This window comes from Schistocerca cancellata, chromosome 3, assembly GCF_023864275.1.
Source record: "Schistocerca cancellata isolate TAMUIC-IGC-003103 chromosome 3, iqSchCanc2.1, whole genome shotgun sequence".
NCBI lineage: Eukaryota > Metazoa > Arthropoda > Insecta > Orthoptera > Acrididae > Schistocerca > Schistocerca cancellata.
In genome coordinates, this window is record NC_064628.1 from 855,918,842 (window position 1) to 855,943,742 (window position 24,901).

General features: G+C 45.9%; 1 protein-coding gene across 1 annotated transcript in view; it reads right to left on the minus strand.

Annotated features, from left to right (window-relative positions):
• The window catches only part of LOC126176609 (solute carrier family 22 member 7-like), a 726,639-nt gene that overhangs the window by 590,144 nt on the left and 111,594 nt on the right, over window positions 1-24,901 (minus strand). The gene's annotated exons all lie outside the window — the stretch shown is intronic.

A 24,901-nucleotide genomic window follows, 5' to 3' on the forward strand; every position in this document is an offset into this window, starting at 1 on the left:
CCAGCGGCGAGAATGAGAACTGTTTTAAATACTTAAAATGGCGACGTTTTCCTTACTTGAACAGCGTGCAATCATTCGTTTTCTGAATTTGCGTGTGTGAAACCAACTGAAATTCATCAAAATGGCTCTGAGCACTATGGGACTCAACATCTTAGGTCATAAGTCCCCTAGAACTTAGAACTACTTAAACCTAACTAACCTAAGGACATCACACACACCCATGCCCGAGGCAGGATTCGAACCTGCGACCGTAGCAGTCCTGCGGTTCCGGACTGCAGCGCCAGAACCGCTAGACCACCGCGGCCGGCTGAAATTCATCGACAGTTGAAGGAGACATGTGGTGATGGAGTTATGGATGTGTCATAAGTGCATTCGTGGGTGCGACAGTTTAATGAAGGCAGAACATCGTGTGACAACAAACCGAAACAACCTCGGTCTCGCACAAGCCGGTCTGACGACATGATCGAGAAAGAGGAGAGAATTGTTTTGGGGGATCGCCGAATGACTGTTGAACAGATCGCCTCCAGAGTTGGCATTTCTGTGGGTTCCGTGCACACCATCCTGCATGACGACCTGAAAATGCGAAAAGTGTCATCCAGGTGGGTGCCACGAATGCTGACAGACGACCACACGGCTGCCCGTGTGGCATGTTGCCAAGCAATGTTGACGCGCAACGACAGCATGAATGGGACTTTCTTTTCGTCGGTTGTGACAATGGATGACACGTGGATGCCATTTTTAAATCCAGAAACAAAGCGCCAGTCAGCTCAATGGAAGCACACAGATTCACCGCGACCAAAAAAATTTCGGGTAACCGCCAGTGCTGAAAAAATGATGGTGTCCATGTTATGGGACAGCGAGCGCGTAATCCTTACCCATTGCGTTCCAAAGGGCACTACGGTAACAGGTGCATCCTACGAAAATGTTTTGAAGAACAAATTCCTTCCTGCACTGCAACAAAAACGTCCGGGAAGGTCTGCGCGCGTGCGGTTTCACCAAGACAACGCACCCGCACATCGAGCTAACGTTACGCAACAGTTTCTTCGTGATAACAACTTTGAAGTGATTCCTCATGCTCCCTACTCACCTGACCTGGCTCCTAGTGACTTTTGGCTTTTTCCAACAATGAAAGACACTCTCCGTGGCCGCACATTCACCAGCCGTGCTGCTATTGCCTCAGCGATTTTCCAGTGGTCAAAACAGACTCCTAAAGAAGCCTTCGCCACTGCCATAGAATCATGGCGTCAGCGTTGTTAAAATGTGTACGTCTGCAAGGCGATTACATCGAGAAGTAACGCCAGTTTCATCGATTTCGGGTGAGTAGTTAATTAGAAAAAAAATCGGAGGCCTTAGAACTTGAATGCACCTCGTATAACCTCAGGTCACAACTGGCAGAGATTGAGGGAGCACTGGCATATGCCCTGAAAACACAAATGTTACCTCTCATCTGACGGTATAATGATGCTATTTTTCAACAGTACAATGCTCTTACACATGTGGCACATGTCTATATGAACTCTCCGAATGATGCTGAGGTGCTCCTGTGGCCAGCTAGATCGTCAGATCTGTCCCACATGTAACATGTGTGGGAGCAGCTCGATCATAAATTCGATTCCGGTGGCAATATCCGGGATATCAAGGACAAGGTAACAACACTGGTGGGCCAGCTAGCCACAGGAAAAGATACAACGGATTTATAAAACTCTTCCCAAAGAAATCACTGCATGCACCCTGGAGGGAAGAGGTGCAACAGCATATCGATAAGTGGGTTCATATGGCCAACTTCTCTGTAAATTTGACTGGGTTCTGTAATTGCTGAAACAACATCACATACCCTCTCAACCCATGAATTTTCATTGTGTTTCCTCATCCACTTCTGAGTGCTTCACTTCGTTTGTTGGGCAGTGGAGATCGACTGTTGCCAAATGGTATGACTCGATTGACACAGTAATTTTAGTCGCAGTACAGATGTTTGAAATCTCCAGTCCTTGGCAGGTGGAGGAGGGCGCCAGCAGGCAAGTGTGAGAGGTGTGTGAGCGCTCTCACGGGCTGTGTTGTTTACCTGTGAGCAGTACGGCACAGAGTGCACCCAGGAGGCCGACCAGCGCCAGACACGCGACGCTGGACCACCGGCGCCCGAAGTGGATCCCACAGTAGTGCTGCAGCAGCACAGACGCCGCCTGCGCCACGGCCTGAGCAGACACCGCCACCAGCGGGTTCACGCTGATGATGCCCACGCTCAGCACCAGCGCTAACATCGTCATCCAGCACAGGGACCTGTCAACATATGGGACGCTTCTGCATCCTCTCAGAAAGGTCGTAAACAGACACAAACTCAGCTTCTACACCAAAGTCAGCAATTAGCAGCAGCAGCATTTAAACCAGACTGAATCAGATCGTCATTATCAAACATCTGGGCCCATCTGTGACGCAGCTGTATTTACCGCTGTAGGCTCACGAATCCCTGCCCACACCTGGGCTCCCGGAAGCTTGGACAACTCCACACTTTGCCACCATCTTCGGAGCACAACACGATGGACCAGCCACCCATCTCCCTCCCATCCCCCTGTGGTGTCAATGGAGGACCTCTTCAGTTCGGATCACTGCAACACATTGCAGTCAGATGTTACACACAGCTACCACCGCTGGGCTGTCCATACTTCAGTCATGGAGTAAGAACCTCCTGTCAACACAGCACCAGTGGAAGCAGGGTGCATGTTCAGCAGCCAGAGGCTGACGCACCGGAGACACTGTGATGTGGTAATCACGTCGCCTGCCATTGTCGCTCGCAGTTTCCTAGACCCCTGATTGTAAACGAACAGCACTAAATAAGTTGTAACCGCAGCTGGACCTTCTTCTGCTGTACATCGCATCATTCTACAGCAGAGAGTCCCTGTCCACAACCAGCAATCTTCTAAATAAAATTGTAACCAATGGTGCATAAGCCAGCCACCCTTCGGACCGTAACGACTGGTGTCAGAAGGAGTGCTGAGGATGAGGATGGATGACAACAGGAAGGCAGCACCTGGACCCATTTTGGTGCAATCTGACACAGAAATGCAGGTAAATTCCGAATTTATAGCTCTTTTTGTCCTGTGTGGTCGTTTCCCTAACGTTTCTCTTTCCTTCTTATTTTATTTTTGGGTAATTGGTATACTAGTATTTATTATTAAACATTCAATATTGCTCAAGATGTTTAAGCTCAGAGTGCGATTCAGCAGTTGAGAGATGAAGTAGCTCAGGTGCAGATGGAATTGGGACAGTTAACGGAGGGAAGGAGGAAACCATCCTTTCTGAGGCACCTAGCTTTGACGCTGACAGCGCTTCATTGGTCATCTCACTTTCTCGTAAATTAGAAGACAATGTCTTTGTGACATCTTGGATATTCGGGAATCCAGCCAGATGTTCGCGTCGTTATCGCACGATATTTCAACAGCGTGCCTCGCTGTCTTCTTCAGGTGCTACCTGAGACTGGTCCTTGGATCGATCGAGTCCAGTATTTATTCCTGGAAGGAACTGGGCGTTCCCTAATCGGTCCGCACCGAGTCGAGTGCTCCGTCAGTGGTCCGCGCCCGCCAGACTCGGCGCCGAGCCAATGGGCTCCAAATCCCGCCAATCGCCTAATCACCTGGATGCTCATGTAACTCAGCACTTTGCTGCTGTGAGGATTCAGCCGTCACCACGTCCACTGAGGGGTCAACAGAGGACTTCTTCCCTCTGAACGCTGGAACGTGACACCACTAGAAGTACATACAGGTACCACTATCAGACGACCCAAGCTTTGACCGGTGAATATGGGCAGTAGTGTCAGTGGAGTGTATGGTCAATAACCAGAGCCTGACTAAACAGGGTATGCCCCAACGGAGTATCTACTTTGCCCGTCATCAATCACTTACAGTTTCCAGGATGCACGACTGGAAACAAACAACAATAAAAAATGTATATAGTTGCAGACTGAAGTGATGAATGAAAATCTGAACTAAGGCCCAGATTCGAACCCAGTTCTCCTCCTCACTAAGAATATGCGCTAACCGCTATGCCACCGTGGCACAATGGCTTTGCACAACTGCTCGTGCTACTCTAGACGCCTCCCTCCTCAGTCCAAATTCCCACCGATGCCACAGCCAACTTGGTATTCCCCCTATACTTGAACAGCATTACAGAGGCTCAGCATCTGTATTGCAGTAGTACCTCAGCATTGGGCTACCTTACTGGCTAAGCTGTTTGGCAAGCACGAAAATAAGCAGTAGAAATTTTCGCCTTGTGGAGGTGGGCATTACCTAGCTAGAATCTAAGCCCAGAATGGATTGCTCGCAAGTGCCGCAAAACAGGGAGTAGACTTTCGTCAAGGTCCCACTGTGCTGTAATGGTGCCGGGGTTGAAAGGAAAGGGGTCCTGCTACGAAATCAAACGGCACCCCAAACCATCACTACTGGTTGTCAGACTGTATGGGGTGACAATCAGGTTGGTATCCCAGCAGTGTCCAAGATGTCTCCAGTCACGGCTTCGGCCTAGAATCTTATTGACTGAATTGTCTTCAGTGATCACCTTCACTAGGAACTGAGCCCAGATGACCAGCGAAGATGTGTATGGAGGCACGCCAGAGAGCAGATGGATACCACCAACCTGATTGTCGCTCATCATATGGTCCGACAACAGGAGTGGTGGTCTGGACTGCCATTTTTTTTCACAGGAGGAGCCCTTTGGTTGTCGTCCATGGCACCCTTATAGCACAGAGTTGCGTCGACGATATTGTACCTCCCATTTTGTTGTCCTTCATGGCTAGCCATCCTGAGCTTCCACTTCAGCCAGACAATGCTCACCCAAACAAGACGGGGGTTTTTACTGCTTCTATTCGTGGTTGACAAGTGCCAGCAAGGTCACCTGATCTCCCCCACAGTTGAGAACGTTTCGAGCAATTTGGGCATGGCCCTGTAACCAGTTCGGGATTTTGACAATCTAATGCACCAGTTGGACAGAACTTGGCTCAGTGAACTCAAGAGCACATCCAGCTAACTATCGAGGCCAAACAGGTTCATGAATGACTGCACAACAGGTCGAATCACCAGACTAACGCACAAAATTTTCGGTTAGGGTGCGTGGGGCAACCTCGGTACTGTTCAGGCGGTCATACTAAATCGTACCCCAGGTCATATATTCAGGTGTAGGTCCTGTGTGTCTAGAACGCAGACAGGGTGGCTGCAGTTCCTGAACTGGCCTCCTTCTGACCAACACACGGCCATCACTGTTACCGAGGCAGAACAAGCTTTCATCAGAAAACTCAACAGACCTTCACAATGTCCTCCAAGGAGATCTCGCTTGATACCACTGAAGTAGCAAATAGCACTCCGTCTTGAGGCCACAAGTGGCCCATCGGGACCATTCGACCGCCGTGTCATCCTTAGTTGAGGATGCGGATAGGAGGGGCATGTGGTCAGCTCACCGCTCTCCCAGTCGTTATGATGTCTTTCTTTGACCTGAGCCGCTACTATTCGGTCGAGTAGCTCCTCAATTTGCACCACGAGGCTGAGAGCACCCCGAAAAACGGCAACAGCGCATGGCGGATGGATGGTCACCCATCCAAGTGTCGGTCACGCCCGAAAGCGCTTAACTTTGGTGATCTCACGTGAACCGGTGTATCCACCGCGGCGAGGCCGAAGTAGCAAACGGCGGTGGTTTAGGGCCAGTGGAATGCACGCTACAGGGCATCTGGCACGGAACTGTCCTTGAAGTAACCGATTTGTAAGGTTCGTTGTGTCACTGGTGCCAACTACTGCTCATACTGCTGCTGCAGATGCAGTACAATTCGCCAGCGCCATACGCTGAACGTGATGGTTTCTCTCTCGGTGGTGTTAAGTGGCCGTCCGGAATCAGATCATCGTGTGACCGTACAATCGCGTGATCACCGCTGCCAGCAATAATGTACAATGGCTGAATTCCTACCAGGAACATCCAGCTTCTCATAGCCATATTACACGACTTGCTTCAAATTCAGTGAGGTGTTGACAATGCGGTCTTTGTCGTCTTAAAGGCATTCTTGACTAACAACTACTCACTACGTCCAATCTCAAAGATAACTAGCGCTCACGACCGTTACATCGTGTTATTAAAACAAACCTGATTTGCATTCTTATAGTTGGCACTACTAGGGCCACTCTGAAGCGACTGGCGAGAAATTTGAATAGACATCATCTTTCAGATGTAGAAATACGCCTACTGGCTTTCGTTTATGTCGCACAACACTTTCTTGGTGTTGTGAAGATTTTTTCCGTCAGTGGATATTTGGAATTGCGTTAAGTGTTTGCGTAATGTTTATCACATTTCGTTGTGATTTCTGTGTTTAAGGTTTTCTCTTTACCTGCAATGAATGCGATGACGAAATCGATATATCGCACTCGACAAAGCCCGCCGCGCGGGATTAGCCGAGCGGTCAGGGGTGCAAGAGTCATGGACTGTGCGGCTGGTCCCGGCGGAGGTTCGAGTCCTCCCTCGGGCATGGGTGGATGTGTATGTCCTTAGGATAATTTAGGTTAAGTAGTCTGTAAGCTTAGGGACTGATAACCTTAGCAGTTAAGTCCCATAGTATTTCACACACATTTGAACATTTTTGATCAAAGCCCAAGAATTATGTTCACACGTTCACCTCTTTCGTGGAGCGGCCTTATCTGTACTGTCTAGTGGACACAGAATGACGTGTCGCATAGTCATACAGCTCGCTTTACTTCCGCCAAGTGGTCGGCCGAACGTTTATATGACTGTCATTTCCAGATTTTGCCTCTATGTTGGGTAAGGCAACTTGATCTCTTGAATCGCGGTATGGACACAACTAGGTAACGATTCATTATGAGGCTGTTGGAAGTGTGAGCTGATTAACTTATTCGTTAAGATCCTATAGCTTTTAGTCTAATTTATTGATGTGTTTGACTGCAGGCGTCGTCATGATATTGTAACGCACGAAAGAGGTCGTGACAGAAGAAATGTGTTCCAGTTCATTTGTGGAAGCTTTCGTTAATCGTTAATATTGCGATACATTGCGGTATCAGAATGGATTACATCTTTTATTCTAACACTGGCAGCTCAAAAAGGTAATTCACATTTGTGGCAAAGAACACAGCTAATGTGGCTTTATGAAAGTAACGATAACATTACGAAGAACTATATGTTAAACACTCACGCTTCACATGATCCAAAGAAAAAGACTGGATGAGAGATACACGCGAACGACTCGTGGCACTGATGTTCAATCGCTGTCACATTCAACACTGGGAAATAATAAGGAGTGACCAGTAAAGCAATCGAATTGAGCAAGTACGCTTGTCGAGAGTTACAGTTTTACCTTGGCAAGTGCTGCGGTCTTATGACTGTAGCTGTGACTGACCTCGTATGGGCGTTATGGATTTGTAATCTAACTGCTGTAGAAATGTTCGCAATTTGGTACTGCTGTGTCGACCGGACAAGACACAGCCAGGGCAAAAGCACCACAGGCGCAGAGAGCAGGTGCCAGCGCCGTAGAGACTCGCCACTTGCACAAATTCCACCAGCGCCACGGGCGGCGCTTAGGATGAAGACATCGACTTCGCCTCGGCCAATTGCCGGCCGAGTACAATCCGCCATGACCAGACGACAACGGACATAATCCTATTCGGAAGACAGAAGAGCAGCTCTCGCCGACTTTGTTACAGATCATCTTCTAGGGCTGGCTTAGACACGGAACGTCGTATAGTGAATGAACTATTAAGAAGTGAACAGACAGTTGCTGTAAATTGCATAAGCTGTGTGCTGTGAAGTTTACCCACGATTATTTTCACTTAGTCATTGAGGGCCTTTTTTGTCTTATCTTATATGCAGCGTTCGAGACTTAATCATTCAACAAGTCACAAAGATAAGTAAACCTTTTAACTCATTTGTGTGGCTTTGTTACTAATTTGTTGGAGTGTTGTAGAACCTTCGTTCTCCTACCCTGTTACGTGACCCTGAGGCATAGCTGTATTACAGTGGCAGGGAGAATTTGTCTTAGCGGTGTACTGCGCCCCAAGCCGTTTCACGAACCCACGAACTCACCCTCCACAGCAGTAGTGACGAGACTTTACAAAACTGGCGACGAGGGTTTACAAAAGATACCTCCCATCTCACCCAATGGCTTATTTGCATCATGAGAAACGAAACAGTGTGGAAGAATCTCTGGCTTCAGCCACGTAAGTTGACTGTGTCTGAGTGGAGAACCAAAATGTCTAAACTGGTGTCCTACACTGACGTACCAAACAACTGTGCCCAACAAAACAAGCGCTTAGAACACATCAGAATTCCTCTATTTTAATTAAACACCTGTCTAGAATAACTGATGACCGTCAAGGATAAGCCAGATATTAATGTTGTTGCTCTTGTGCTCGAACTTAATCAAGAAGACGTACTTACTTACATTAACTGAAATTCACGATCTTGTAGGTTTTAAATGTAAAATGTTACTGTACGTCAGCCAGGGCTGTGCTGATACAAAATGGCGCACGATATTTAGGGCAGCCGTATGGGAAACAATCGACAACTAAACTGAAAAGTTCATAAAAAGATAAACTGTTTGGAAAACAGAAACTCAGCTTAAAGAAATGACCACTACCATGTATGTGACTGCTGAACTTTGTTTACTCGAGAGCACAGAGTCAATGAAAACAGTAGAAACAAATCAGCAAACATAAAATGTTCACGGTTGAATTGGTAATCTTCGCCAAACTTCTAGCAATGCAATTAAGCCGTAAGACGGAATTTTTAAGACGAATAATGTATAACTTTTACAAGAGCTTTGCGATCCGAACTCACGGCTGAAATTGCGACAACACGCGTCAATGATAGCCTTCATAGTTGCTAGGTAACAAAAATTACTCAGGCTTTTATACTCTGCCTGTTGGTTCTTTTTCTTCCAACCACTCTAAACATAGAAAGTCATTCACTGGCTCAATGACTTTATTGCTGCTTTTACTATTTTCTTCTTCGTATTTACTTTAGAATTATTTTAGTTTTATTATGGTTTCAAACCTGCTTTCAAATTCAGTTTCCTTCATTCTTTGTTACCCCTACAGATGCCCCCTTCAGATGTCGTTTCATACAACTCGAAGTTCTACATTTTCTTTTAGAAACCATACGCGAGATTTTCCTGTTCTCTCGCTCGCTACGTGCAACCTGTGAGGCCTACGGAAAGAATTGAACAAGTCCTATCTGTAGGAAATTTAATGTGGATATATTTTGTCCTAGGATACGTTTTCGTTAGAGGCTGTAAGTTTCGAGTTGTTCAAGGGAAACGTACGGAAGAGACCTTGAAACCCACCTCCATTCCCACATTCCGTCCCCACCGTTCAGCATTTCTAGCATGTTGCGCATGGCACTCCCTCTAACTACTGTACAAAAATATGCGACTGCACGAATTTTTTCCCAAATTTTACTTTCTTTGGTCTTCATTGATTCGCCTTATGAAGCCACTGTCTCAGTTGAGCACATTGTAAAACTGGCGTTTGTGTAAATTTTACCTAACACTTTTGTGAATTTTTACTGCATAAACTAAGCAATTACATCGTTGTCAGGGTTAAGTTTACGTCTGCTCTCCCGCCCTCCAGGGTTTCATGCCCTATACAGGTCTTCTTGAAACAATATTTCCACTTATAATGCCACACTTTTACTTGTTGTGATAGATTCGCAGGTGGTGGTACTCTGCTTGGTTCCAACGTTGTTCCAGTTATCTCCATTATAAGTGAATACCACGTGTCACTGGAAGATGGACTTGTGATGTAGCTTCAGACTCTGGAGACGTAATCCACCATTGTGTATAGGAGAGGAAGTTACAATGAATTTCTTCATGAGACCCACAAAATATTAGATACAGGCTCCCAGGTAGATGCTATTTTCCTTGACTTCCGAAAGGCGTTCGATACAGATCCACACTGTCGCCTGATAAACAAAGTAAGAGGCTACTGAATATCAGACCAGCTGCGTGGCTGGATTGAAGAGTTTTTAGCAAACAGAGCACAGCATGTAGCTCTCAATGGAGAGACGTCTACAGACGTTAAAGTAACCTCTGGTGTGCCACAGGGGAGTGTTATGGGACCATTGCTTTTCGCAATATATATAAATGACCCAGTAGATAGTGTCGGAAGTTCCATGCGGATTTTCGCGGATGATGTTGTAGTATACAGAGAAGTTGCAGCATTAGAAAACTGCAGCGAAATGCAAAAAGATCTGCAGCGGATAGGTACTTGGTGCGGGGAGTGGCACTGACAATTAACATAGACAAATGTAATGTATTGCGAATACATAGAAAGAAGGATCCTTTATTGTATGATTATATGATGGCGGAACAAACACTGGTAGCAGTTACTACTGTAAATATCTGGGAGTATGCGTACGGACCGATTCGAAGTGGAATTATTGAGATTAATTGGGAGAGTCCTTAGAAAATGTAGTTCATCAACAAAGGAGATGGCTTACAAAACACTCGGTGAACCTATAATTGAGTATTGCTCATCGGTGTGGGGTCCGTACCAGGTCGGGTTGACAGAGGAGATAGAGAAGAGCCAAAGAGGAGCGGCGCGTTTCGTCACAGGGTTATTTGGTAAGCGTGATAGCGTTACGGAGATGTTTAGCAAATTCAAGTGACAGACTCAGCAAGAGACGCGCTCTGTATCGCGGTGAAGCTTGCTGTCCAGGTTTCGAGAGGTTGCGTTTCTCGATGAGGTATCGAATATATTGCTTCCCCCTACTTATAACTCCCGAGGAGATCACGAATGTAAAATTAGAGAGATTCGAGCGCGCACGGAGGCTTTCCGGCAGTCGTTCTTCCCGCGAACCATACGCGACTGGAACAGGAAAGGGAGGTAACGACAGTGGCACGTAAAGTGCCCTGTGCTACACACCGCTTGTTGGCTTGCGGAGTATAAATGTAAATGTAGATTTAGATGTAAAATGTGGCACCTCCAGACACTGTAGCCCACGTTTGGTTGGATGGTTCTTACGGTACTCGTCAGTTGAGGAAGAATCGCAGCTATGCGATGTAACTTTGACAACGTGCACCTGTTGACATAAAAGCTGTTGACCTCATTTTCTTGTGTTTATGAAAACAAGTTAGTTTTACAGTAACTCGTGCGCACTTGGCAATGACGAGCAGGAGGGTGTTCCTGAAGAGGTTCCAGCTGGAGAAGATGCCCAGGTAGCCGACGCGGTCCCGCTTGGCCTTGGCCACGCGGTGCAGCACCTGCAGGGTGAACGGCGGCAGGCTGGAGCCGTTGGTGGCCGCGACCCGCCGCAGCACGCTCAGCGCCTCCTCCTCGCGCCCCCTGCACGTCAGCCAGCGCGGCGACTCGGGGAACCACCTGCAGGAAACCACCTGTCTCACAATGTTTTACGTTATAAACAGAGCAGGAGGAGTCGTAGGATTGAAGTTCACGTTTTGCCGGAATCTTTTTCATTCGAGAAGGAGTACTTCGTTAGTTGAAAAAGTTAGAGGTGGTGTAATCCTGAGACTTTTCTGCAGTGTACTGTGTTGTCCAATCCCATACAAAGAAAGAATCTTTAAGTATGTATAATTATGTTCCAGTATAAACTCCTGTCTGGCGAGAGATGGAGGTTGCACCCCTCTGCCATCCTCCACACCAACAAATCCTTAATCCGTCCCATCCTCTGTTATGCCAGATCCACCTGGATACCCCCCTCCCCCAAATTCTATAAGTCCCTCCAGATCCTTGAGCGCCGCGCACTCCGCCTCAACTTCCGTATACGCCTCCCGTCCCCCACGCGGATGCCGGCCAATGTGGCCGTGCGGTTCTAGGCGCTTCAGTCTGGAACCGCGTGACCGCTACGGTCGCAGGTTCGAATCCTGCCTCAGGCATGAATGTGAGTGCTGTCCTTAGGTTGGTTAGGTTTAAGTAGTTCTAAATTGTAGGGGACTGATGACCTCAGATGTTAAGTCCCATAGTACTCAGAGCCATTTGAACCCACACGGATCCTCTACAACCTAATTCCTTTCCCCCATCAGCTCCTATTCCTCGAACATATCCGCATACTCTACACCTTCCGCCTCCTCGATCCCCCTCACCCCCTGGTTGCTCCTCTCCTCTCCAATCCCCGCCCTATGCCACATCTTTACTGTTGTGTCCCCCCTACCCTCCATCTCTACACCATTCATCTCCTTTCACAAGGTGGCTTCTGTCAAATCCCCCTCTGTCCCTCCATTTAACCCTCCTATCAACTCTGATCCTAACCCCCCCTCCTTTCCTCTGTCCTTTCCCCGGGCTCCCTCTACCATCATTTTTCTCCCCACCCCCTGACTTCTTTTGTATACTGCTCCTCTGCCTTTCCCCACTCCGTGTCGCGTCTGCCCAGCACCTGCCTCCCTCTTATGGGTCCACGTCCTTCATCGGCTCCTTTCACCCCTCTCCCCCCCCCCCCAGCATCGTTTTTTCCTCTCCTTCCCCCCCTTTCCTTTCCCGTCATCTGTCCAGGTTCCCCCCATCTGCCCTCGGCTGTGGTATATCATATTTGTGCCAAATTTTTAGTGCAGTGTTCAAGTGAATGGTCAGTGTTGTTCGTCTTCCCAAAGTGTTGCAAACAGAAACCAATGCTGAAGCTGGGTGTGAATTTTATATCTCTTGCGAACAGAAACCAGACTGTTGCGGTGTTTTATTTAATTGTCTGTCTATTCTTTTACCTGTCTGCTTCATATGTATTTTATTAGCATCATCAACCCTTTGTTCTAGGTTTTAAGTTCCACGATTTTCCGCCATTTTACCATTTAAGTCACTGATGTTATCGCCTGCTATTATTATTTATTATTTTCCTCTTTTTAAAACAAATTCTGTAGGCTGATGAGCGGCGTACTAAGCTGCTGCCAGCCCGCCCCCTTTGGGAGGAATCGAAACTCAATAAAGAAAACAAAAAAGTTCAATATGCTTAATTTTGATTACAATGTATGTAATCAAGAGCATGTTTCACAGTTAACTGATAAGGAGATAAATTTAACTGGCAAATTTATACATTAATATCAGTTTTCCTCAGCCATCTGGACACGTCGATGTGTTGCCGGATAAGGGACCACCGGTTCGATGGGCGACTCACTTTCAATATCTGATAATCAGCTACACGACGGTGTAAATTAGTAAGATCCGGAACCAATGGGTTGAAATTTCAGCTGCAAACATCCCGTCGTGTGTGTGAAAGCTCTATTTCTGTGGTCGTAGTCCTGGTGCCATGACAGGCTGTAACTTCTGGAAATCTACCCACACAGTCGGCCAACTCTGCAGGAGCCCTAATCTTCCCCACCCTCAGTAATGTTGGCTACAGGCACTACATTCTCCCAGAGTACACACACAGTGCTGTGCTCTGTCCGTGTCCATAAAAACGTGGAGAGACGCTCTCCAGCAATCGCCCCATTCCCATCCTGCTGCTGACATCGGGAGGTACTTCTTCCGTAACCATGGAATGTGTCTTGCTTAAATTTAGATCAATAGCTGTTAGACTGTATTGCGATATTCGGCTTCATTCCAGGATTCTTGACTGCTTTTGCTGCGAGATGCCAGTGTACGTATCCTCCACTACTGACATAAGAATCTTCGCGCTCTCCCCGTTTGCATCCATACCTGAAATTTCTCATGATCAAACAGGCTTTCTCTTTCACTGGACGATCTCAAAAAAAAAAAAAAAAAAAAAAGTGCCTCTGAGCACTAGGGGACTTAACATCTGAGGTCATCAGTCCCCTAGAACTTAGAACTTCTTAACTACTTAAACCTAACTAACCTAAGGACACCACACACATCCATGCCCGAGGCAGGATTCGAACCTGCGAATGTAGCAGCAGCGAGGTTCCAGACTGAAGTCCCTAGAACCGCTCGGCAACAGCGACCGGCGGACGATCTCATGATATTTGTTTTATAGTGTTTCTGTGTTATTACCCCAATGTCCAGAACATGCTTTACCGCTGACAGATCCATAATTCTGTGTTGATATCGTTCCACAGTGTTCGCATTTAATCTGCTCTTTATTGATGAATATAAGTCAATACTTTTAACCGCTTGTCTGTTTCTTGTTGGTAGCTTCTCCTCTGTCTCATTTAATGTTATTTATACTGGCAACAGAAACACCTACAGTACAAAAAGGAGTCTCATTATGTCTCGGTCTTACGAGTTGGCAAGGACAGAACATAATAAGGTCACTACACAAGTTACAATGCAAGAACACTTTTCTGGTAAAACACAGATGAATATTTCACGCTTCTGATGTGAGGTAGAAAAGTAAGTGCCACTTCTGGTACAATCTTAGACTTCTCACTACAGTGATAAGCATCCCTGGTGTAAAGAAGCAACTGAAAGAGTCGAAAACAAATAAGTCGACAGGCACGGATGGAACCCTATTTCGCTTTTACAAAGAGTAGTGCATGGCAATGGCCTCTTATTTAGCTTCCACTTACCGTATTTCTCTCACTCAGTGCAAATTCCCAAGTGACTTGAAACAAGCAGGTTGAGTCCTGATATAAGGGTAAAAGAACGGACCCGCAAAATTACAGACCTATATCTTTCACAACGATCTGCTGCAGAATTCTTGATCATACTCTCAGCTCGAATTTGGCAAATTTCCTTGAGGCTGAAAAGTCTCTGTCCATGAGTCAGCACGGTTTTAGAAAGCATCGCTCGGGCAACACCCAGCTTGCACTTTTCTCGTATGGCATTCTCGGAACTAACTAGAGGCGCAAAAGACAGGTTCCATATTTCTAGATTTCCGAAAAGCACTTGACACGGCGCCTCATTGCAGACTTTTAACGAAGCTACGAGAATATGGAATAGGTTCCCAGGTACGTACTAGCTCGAGGACTTGTTAGGTAACGGAACACACTATGTTGTCTGTTCACCAGAGACATGGATATCGTCAGGAATATCCCAGGGAACTGTGATAGGACCGCTTTTGTTCTCTATATACGTAAATGATTTAGTGCACAGGGTGGACAGCAAACTATGGTTGTGGTGATGCTGTGGTGTACAGGAAGGTGTCGAAGCTGAGTTACTGTAGGACAGAAGATGACTTAGACAAGATTTGTAGTTGGTGTGGCGGGCAAGATTTCTAGTTGGTGTGACGAGTGACACCTAGCTCTAAATGTAGATGTAGTTAATGCATATGAGTAGGAAAAACAATCTTGTAATGTTAGAATACAGCATTAGTAGCGTGGACCTTAACAAATCTCTTAGTTTAAATACATGGGCGTAACGTTGCAAAGAAGTGTGAAATGTAACGAGCATCTGAGAACTCTGCTAGGGAAGGCGAATGGTCAACTTCGGTTCACCGGGATAGTTTTGGGAAAGTGTAGCTCATCGGTAAATTACATCGCGTGTAGAAAGATAGTCAATCTCTTATCCAGTACTGCTCGAGTGTTTGGTTTCCGCAGCCGGTCGGATTAAAGAAAGACATTGAACCAATCCAGAGACTTGTTGCTAGTTTTGTTATTGGTAGCTTCGAACACCACACAGGTATTATAGAGATGCTTCATAATATCAAATGCAAATCCCAGGAGGGAAGGCGACGATCTTTTCGAGAAACACTACGGAGAAAATGTAGAGAACCGGCAACGGAAACAGACTGCGGAGCGACTGTACTGTCGCTAACATACATTTCACGTTAGGAACACGGAGGTAAGATGTGAGAAATCAGTACTGGTACAGAGGTGTAGAATGAAGCATTTTTCCCCCGCTCTGTTTGTCAATGGAATAGGGAAGTAAACGCCACGCACCATACGATGGCTGGCGGAGTCTGTACAGTATGTAGACGTAGATATAGTAGATGTAATCCAAATAGATGTCCTTCATTGGAGTCTTCTCAGTATGCGGTTGATGTCTTAGGCAGTCATCTCCCTGGTGTCTGGGTGTGTGTCCGGATCGGTCAGATCGGTCAGATGCGGCAGACTGATGTGGTGGTCGGAGCCCTCGAACACGATAGGTTAGGTCCAGCCAGAGATTGGGATGGAACTGAAGGCTGCTGCCGAAGTTCGCTACCGATGGTCGAGCTGCAAGGAGCAGACAGCATTGAGCTCAGAGCGACAGCGAGTGGTGCTGGCTACTGGTCGTGGAGTATCTTGAGTCATCTAATGGAAGGATTTCCATGTGGATCACGCGACATGTTGACGAAATTTAGTATGGTCTTTGCAGTGCTATGGTCGATTGCGCACACTTTTGGCGGACGATGCTGGAGTCTCTCATGGAGCCTGCTGGAGTCTGGCACGTGCTCAGATGGATGATTACGTTGCTATTGTCCTATACACAGTGTAACATGTTGCTAATGTCACACTGAGGTGCATGTGATTGTCTCGTGTGTCTGTCTTCAGTGGAGGACATCTGGAGTACAGTAATCTGCCAGCTATGTGTGTGTTCTGAGGTTTTAGGGTACCAGGCGAGTGACCAAGCAGCTTCCCCCCTCTACAGAGATGGTGAAGCCATCGGGTATAGTCATCCAGAGGGAAGAAGGAGACGAACAGGAGGCAGAGAAATGCCATAGGCGCCAGGTGCGATATATATTCCGAAAAATGCAGCTGGGAGAGAGCACGCAAGGAGCCCAAGGGGTGGACAAGCGATACATTGTGGGGGGCGCCAGACAGAAGAAGAGAAAGTAGACTGCAACTTTGAAGATGGACTGAAACTTGCAAAAAAAGGGGTTCGAAAGGAGAGGAAAACCTGTGCACAAAGAAGGCACAGAAGGAAAAACAAGCATCTATGAAGGACGAAAGGAGAATGGAAGACCCACTAGGGAAGGGTGGCGTCGGAGAGAGGAAAATGGAACCAATGCTGCAACATATGGCGGCCCATGACTAGTTGCTGAAGCAGCCGTAGGTACACGAAGCTGTAGGGCGCGTGTGAACGTGTGCAGTGATGCATGTGGGAGAGCAATGGAGTGCTCTGTTGCACATAGCACCGCGGCGTTGCTTGTAAGAGGGCGGTGTTTTGGGTTGGAGCGTAGTGGTGAGCAGAGAACGTGTGGCAGTGGGCAGAGGAGCAGGGTAGCGTGCAGTGGAGTGTGGTGGTGCATGGAGAAAGGGAAACTAGGTGGAGACCACAGAGCTGGTGTATATGGAGCCCCATATTTGTGGGCGACAGATGCAGTCAAAAATGGTTCAAATGGCTCTGAGCACTATGGGACTTAACATCTTAGGTCACCAGTCCCCTATAACTTAGAACTACATAAACCTAACTAACCTATGGACATCAGACACATCCATGCCTGAGGCAGGATTCGAACCTGCGACCATAGCAGTCCCATGGTTATGGACTGCAGCGCCTAGAACCGCACGGCCACCATGGCTGGCAGCTGCAGTATTGTAGTGGACTGTTAGGAGGATAGAAGCACCAGCAGGCACACAGCCAGAGGCAGCAGTGGGAGGATCATGGGTGAGGTCAGGCACAGTGATGTGTGTCCAAGGAAGGTCAACAGAGGACTCATCACCAGTGGATGGCTCAGATCTGGACGTGCAGTCACCTTCAAGAGCAGAGCTGATCAGGTCTCATCACACAAGTAAAGCATCATAGCAGGTTTGGGTGCTGTTCGCAGAAAGCACTCATCAGGAAGAACAGCAGTGCAGAAAAGGGTAGAAGTGGACCTGAAAAGCAAGAGACAGGGAAAGTCGTCCTCCAGATACCACGACCCAGCTGCCAATGGCTGGAAGGTCGGGTGAAGTCAGGCCTTGCAGTGAAACTTCTAAGAATGGAGAACAGAAGGTGCAGGGAAGTCTGCAAGGCCACAAACCACGACCGCAATGGGAGAATAGTGGGGGCGACGAATAGCTAGCGGCGACACCAGGCAGGGCAGCACAGTAGGCGCAATGTGTGATTTGGAACCATCTGTTGGAGAATAAGGTGAATGCATGAGCTGGACATGACCCACACACAAGAAAGAAAGAGCCGAGGAGGGTATGAAGGAAATCGGGAATGGGGGAGGGGGTGGGGCGGGGGGAAGGGGGAAAGCGTCAGCAGCAGGCAGAAAGGAAGGCAGAGCGAAGAGTGATGTGACAGACAGGAGGTGACATGTCTATGTCAGCACAGCTGGAAGGCTGGGAAACAACAGAGTGGTGTCATCATCAAACGGAGAAAGAGCAGAATTGGAGTGGATGGACGATTAGGACACAAAATGTGAAGGTCTGAAGAAGAGGGAGTATCGACCAGGCTGGCGTTACACAGTCTGATGGCACACAGCATATGGGCCAGTCTATCATGTAAACATTATACAAAACCTGTAAACTGACTCGTTCATTTCGATAAAAGAAATGTTCACATGATCAGTAGAACATGTAATCAACTAACTAAATAACTAACTAACTAAACATCATGTTAATCTTTTCAGTAGTATAGCTAAAAGAGAACTAGAGCAGTCTGCATTGTTGCCAGATTTTCTCCTCCTCCTACCCCCTACCCCCTCTCTCTTCACATCTGCCTTGTCATTCACTCACTGCCCCTGCCCATTCTCCACTCCTCCCTCACCACATCCACATTCCCTCCCTCTCATCCTTCCCCCACTGCTCCATTCCCCTTCTCTTGTCCACCCACCTATCACGCCCCCACCTCACCTCTTCTCTTCCCTCACCCATATGACATGATTCATGATGTCATGCATTGTTACCAGATTGCAAGCACACCACTGACATTGATTAATTGCTCTATGTAAAAAATTATGGTAAACCGAAAAATGGTAGGAAATTCAAATAGTACAAGTGTCTCCAGACATATGATATCACTGTAGAACTTAGGGTATTGCCTTAAGTATAAACTGGCATGAATTTAAGAAAAATGAGATGGGGCATTGGTCTGTTAGTATAAAATTCAAGGGCAGTCTGTAGTACATCAGAACACAACGTACCGGTGTACCTGTGCATACGAGGACACTCTCAGTAATGCTACAATCGAAGGTGGTGAGCAGGGGACGCTAGGACGTTCACTATGACATTATAATCCAAGAAGAAAATCCAAGATGGCGAACAGGGGATCTGAGGACAAATCCAAGATGGTTTGTCTAGGTAAAGGAAGACAGCCTGTGTAGTTGGAAGATCAGTTGCTCCAAGTTTAAAATGGTGCAGAAATTCATAAAATCATCGGTTTTACCCATTCTCTACAATTCTGCCAACCCCCTCCCTTCCCAACGTCGCAGTGGCGATAACTGACACTCTAAGCTGGAAACCCAAGTGCTGACCTGTTCTATCTTTAAAACTGAATAGCTCATATTTGGTTGTCAAACACTTTTCACTATTATATGTAGTGATACAGTGGTTCATTTACACCTTTATTATTGAAAAACATAACACAAAGTGGAGTGTTCCTTTCACAGAAATTTCACCACCAGGGCACGAGCGGCGTAAAGCCAAATGCTGTTAGTGCCATACCAAGCTGGGTGGAGCTACGCTACTCTGTCTCCACACTTTGAGTTTCCAGTAAATCCAACGTAGGCACATGTCGTCGTGCCACCAGCATTGTCTAGTGCACCTGATACAAGGAGCAGATACGAAGTCGGCACGCTAAATTTATTTCAGACACAGCGTTACCACTATCACCAACGCCTGCACTACTCAACCCTTGGTATACTGCAGCTATCATAGTGGTGGTGTTCTCAGTAACTTTGTAGCTGATGCCTAAACCTCCGGATGACAGACACTCAGATAGGTACCAAACATGGCGTATCGATAGAGTATCAACAAAAACACCGATTTAGTTCGTGCTGTGTACTGTCGTCCAGTAGAAGATGTGTAAACATAATTAAAAGTAACACCAGAAATCCGGAGTATAGGCAAACCGTATCTGTGAGATCACAATGCGAAGATCTCTGGTTGCCGGCATGGTAGTCAGCGTGTTCGGTCAGAAGGTTAGCTGCCCACTGTAATAAAATAAAAATTAATGAATAGATCAACGATGAACTTGAGCAGTCGTCATGGGACGTCCGCCCAGACGAGATACAGCGACCAATAACGAACAAAACGTCATCAAAAAAGAAGCGGGTGAGCCGGTAGAGCGTCAGATCGTTGTACTAAAGGTCACGAGTTCGAAACCCACTGACGGCGAATTTTTTTTTTTTTTAAGACTACGCATGAAATTGTAGTATGCGAGAACATTTTTCTGCGTTGTGAAAGGACGTTTCATATTTTGTAGTAATGTTGTTTTGGTAGCCTGCTTCGCTACATTAGTTGAAAGGAGCAGACCTATAGACTACATTGTATAGATAAGTGTGATGTTATCTGTTCAAATGAACGCTACGGGTTTGATACTTTCAATTAATGAAGCGAAGGCAGAATGCCAAAACAAAATTACTACAAACTAAGAAACGCCCTTTCACAAGACAGAAAAATATTCTTTCCCTATACTGTGTAGTATTGGCGTTACTTTTAATAACCGTTTACGCATCTTCTACTGGACGACAGCACACACTACAAACTAAATCGTTGTTTTTGGAGATTTGGGCGTGAGTACAAGTGACAGTTATCACATGGTTGTAGGCATGTCCTCTGATCATGAGTTTTACGTTTTGGTAAATTTTGAAAACCCACGATTTAATGATATGAAGGTAGTGCTTTCAGGCCGTGAATGATACCAATCATCTCAGAATTCCGCACAAATAACTGCAGTGCTCAATGATGAATGTTCCACGTTCAAATGCCTGCATTGTTACTGGATTGCCTGAATTGTGGCGTGCACATGGTTTTTTTTTTTTTTTTTTTTTTTTTTTTTTTTTTTTTTTTTTTTTTTTTTTTTTTTTTTTTTGCTAGGCAGTAGTGCGAGGTGTCCTGATGAACACTTACCAGTCGACGTGCAGGCAGGGAAATCAGGACGCGCTCAGTGTAAAGACACTTCAGCTATCAAGATATTAGCAGTAAATTTTCAGAGTGTTCGGAATAAAGTTCCTGAATTTACTGCCCTCCAGGAAGCGTGTGGCGCCCAAATTATTCTCGGAACTGAGACCTTGCTGAACCCTGAGATAGGAAGTTCTGAAGTATTTAGTGATGGTTGGAACGTGTATCGGAAAGACAGATTAGACACCGTAGGAGGTGGTGTCTTCATTGCAGTTGACAAAAATATGGTGCCTACTGAGTTCGAAGTAGAGTGTGACTGTGAAGTTATCTGGACACGTTTAACAGGGCTAGGGGAAATAAAGTTAATTGTGGGGTGTTACTACCGGCCACCAGGCTCCACCATGACAGTTCTAGAATCATTCAAAGGGAGTCTACATTCTGTATCGCAGAAGTACTCGGATGATGCTATATTAGTCGGAGGCGACTTCAACCTAACTAGTATAGAATGGGATGTCTATGGATTCATTACAGGTGGTCCAGACAAGCCGTCGTGTGAATTACTTTTGAATACATTATCCGAAAACTGTCTTGAGCAGCTAAATCGACAGCCAAAGCGCAATGGAAATATTTTAGATCTGGTAGCCCCGAACAGACCAGACCTCATCGACGGTGTCAGTGTTGAGACAGGGATTAATGATCATGATGTTGTCATTACGACTATGGTTACGAAAGTTAAAAAGTCAGTCAAGAAGGTTAGGAGGGTATTCTTACTAGAAAGAGCAGTTGTTATCATCCCACTTAGTAAATGAATCGACTTCATTTACTTCCGTTACGATGGACGTGGAAGAATTATGGGCAGATTTTAAACACATTGTAAATGGACAAGTATGTGCCGAAAAAGTGGGTTACGGACGGAAAAGACCCACCGCGGTTTAACAGTGCAATTCGGAGAATGCTCAGGAAGCAATGGCAGTTGCACTCGCGGTACAAGAAAGATCGGGAGAACGCGGACAAGCAAAACTTAATAGAGATTCGTGCTGCTGTAAAAAGAGCGATGAGGGAAGCATTCAACCACTACCACCGTCATACCTTAGCAAAAGATCTTGCTGAAAACCCAAGGAAATTCTGGTCTTACGTAAAATCGGTAAGCAGGTCGTAGGCTTCCATCCAGTCCCTCACTGATCAGTCTGGTCTGGCAACGGAAGACAGCAAAACGGAAGCTTAAATTTTAAATTTAGCATTTGAGAAATCTTTCACGCAGGAGGATCGTACAAACATACCGCCGCTTGAGTCTCGTACAGATTCCCGTATGGAGGACATAGTGATAGACATCCCTTTTGGGGTTGTGAAGCAGCTGAATGGATTGAAAATAAATAAATCGCCAGGTCCTGATGGAATTCCAATTCGGTTTTACAGAGAGTACTCTACTGCATTGGCTCCTTACTCAGCTTGCATTTATCGCGAACCTCTCGCCCAACGTAAAGCCCCGAGGGACTGGAAAAAAGCGCAGGTGACGCCTGTATACAGGGTGTTACAAAAAGGTACGGCCAACCTTTCAGGAAACATTCCTCACACACAAAGAAAGAAAATATGTTATGTGGACATGTGTCCGGAAACGCTTACTTTCCATGTTAGAGCTCATTTTATTACTTCTCTTCAAATCACATTAATCATGGAATGGAAACACACAGCAACAGAACGTACCAGCGTGACTTCAAACACTTTGTTACAGGAAATGTTCAAAAAGTCCTCCGTTAGCGAGGATACGTGCATCCACCCTCCGTCGCATGGAATCCCTGATGCGCTGATGCAGCCCTGGAGAATGGCATATAGTATCACAGCCGTCCACAATACGAGCACGAAGAGTCTCTACATTTGGTACCGGGGTTGCGTAGACAAGAGCTTTCAAATGCCCCCATAAATGAAAGTCAAGAGGGTTGAGGTCAGGAGAGCGTGGATGCCATGGAATTGGTCCACCTCTACCAATCCATCGGTCACCGAATCTGTTGTTGAGAAGCTTTTGCTACTAATTTCGATGTATGTTGTGCTTCAGTATGCAGCTCCATGAGGAACATCATTACCTGGCATTGCTAGAAAAGTATGTGCATTTTTGTATATATGGTATTTGTATACTTTAAATCGTTAGCTCAAGTTTAAAAAGAGATAACATCATCTTTCTAAACTGTGTTTCATATCATAAAAAAGTTCAAACTTGTTGAATAAATTCTCCAGTTCATATAACAAAAGTGTATTTGACATACAGAGTGATTTATATGTCCAGTAATCTAGACAAAGAGGCGACCGTGTAACACTGACGTATAGGCAGGAGCATGTAGTAGAACATTTATGTAAGTACAAACGAATAGTTGTCCATGTACAGCATACATCTACACCTGGTAGACAAGTTCTTGATGTAAGGGGCGGTGACTTTACAGTCCAGGTATTGCTGTATCAAAGAGATACAGCACATTTTTACACGAGATAAATCTTGATAATTCAGCTGTTTCAATGCCATAGGGTAATGGAGCATTAGCAGGTGTAACAAAATACCTCATGTTACACGAAAATTATTACAAAATGCCCCATTTTACAGAAGAAGCTGTAACAATTTGGCTTCCATTATTTATAAATGTTGTGCAGCTTTACATAGTGTACTCTCAAAACTAAGCACCTCAGACAGGCGTAGAAGTAAAACAGTACACAGTACCTACAGACTGACTTTACAGTTCAAGTCGTCACTATGTCGAAAGGACTTAACACATCTTAAGTGGAACTTGTATAAAAACTCAACTGATGCAGTGTCATAAAGAGTGAGAGGGTTAACAGTCCATCATTTTGTAGCTGTTGTTGGACTTAGTAGTTCATTATTAGAAGTATGAAACATATAAAATGTCTGTGTGAGTAAGAGATCACGATCAAGAAAACTTTCTGCAGCTACAGTGGAATCGTTCTTTGACTTCATAAACTACATTTCTTACTGGACAATACTATGCATTATATTTTATGTGCCAAATTGGACTCATATCAATGCCATCAGAAACCTTTTCATTTTGTGTCACACAGTATCGATGATGTAACGTACATGTGCTATTAAGCAATGATTACCATTTCTCAAAAAGAGGCAGTAAATATCATAATTATGTTTTCGGATTTCTTTACAACGATTTCACTTTGCTATCAATATTTTGGTATCTGACATAGAAATCCAGTGGAAATATCTGATTTCATTACACTTTACACAAAACATATAAAACCAGCAACAGCTTAGAAAGGAAAAACGTTTGTGTGCTTCAGTAAAATCGTCAAAAGACTCTGAATTGTTTCGATGTCTTTTTACAACTGAGGTGAATTGGGACGCAGCACAGCGATTGATAATGTGTGGTGGCCACCGTCCTCTGAGCAGTGCAGTCTCACTCATGCCTCTGCTCTGAGTAGACAAAGGGGCAGCCAGTTGTCGGCTGTCTACCTGCATCTCATCAGATAGCGATTCTCATCAAAGAATCAAGTTTCAGGTACGTGAGCTGAGTTATTTCGCCTGTAAACGGCTTATGCAACTAGTTTATTGATTTCCACTCTTGTAAAAAGTTTATTGATTTCCACTCTTGTAAAAAGTCTCTTCAGGTACAACATAATGACCACCTACCTAGTGCATAACAGTAGCGACTCAGCGTTATTTGGAAGCAATGACGCCTTGGTAGGTCACTGGAGTGAGTTGACACCGTATCTACACACACAGGTCACCATATTCTCTTAAGTCCGTAGAGGTGGGCGATGACCTCTGATGACACATTCAATCACATCCCAGATGTGTTTGATCGGGTTTGGACCTGACGAGTTGGGGGGAGGTTGGGGGGGCAGCACATCAATTGCAACTCGCCACTGTGTACCTCGAACCACCCCATCACACTCCTGAGCTCACAAATGTCACTGCCATCCGGAAACATGATCGTCGTGAAGGGATGTAGGTGGTTTTCAATCAGTGTGTGATACTGTGATACTGTGTGATACTGTGATACTGTGTCCGCCATGGTGCCTTGCACGAGCTCCACTGGACCCATGGATGCACACGTGAACGTCCCCCAGAGCATAATGGACTCACTGCCAGGTTGTCTCTGTCCA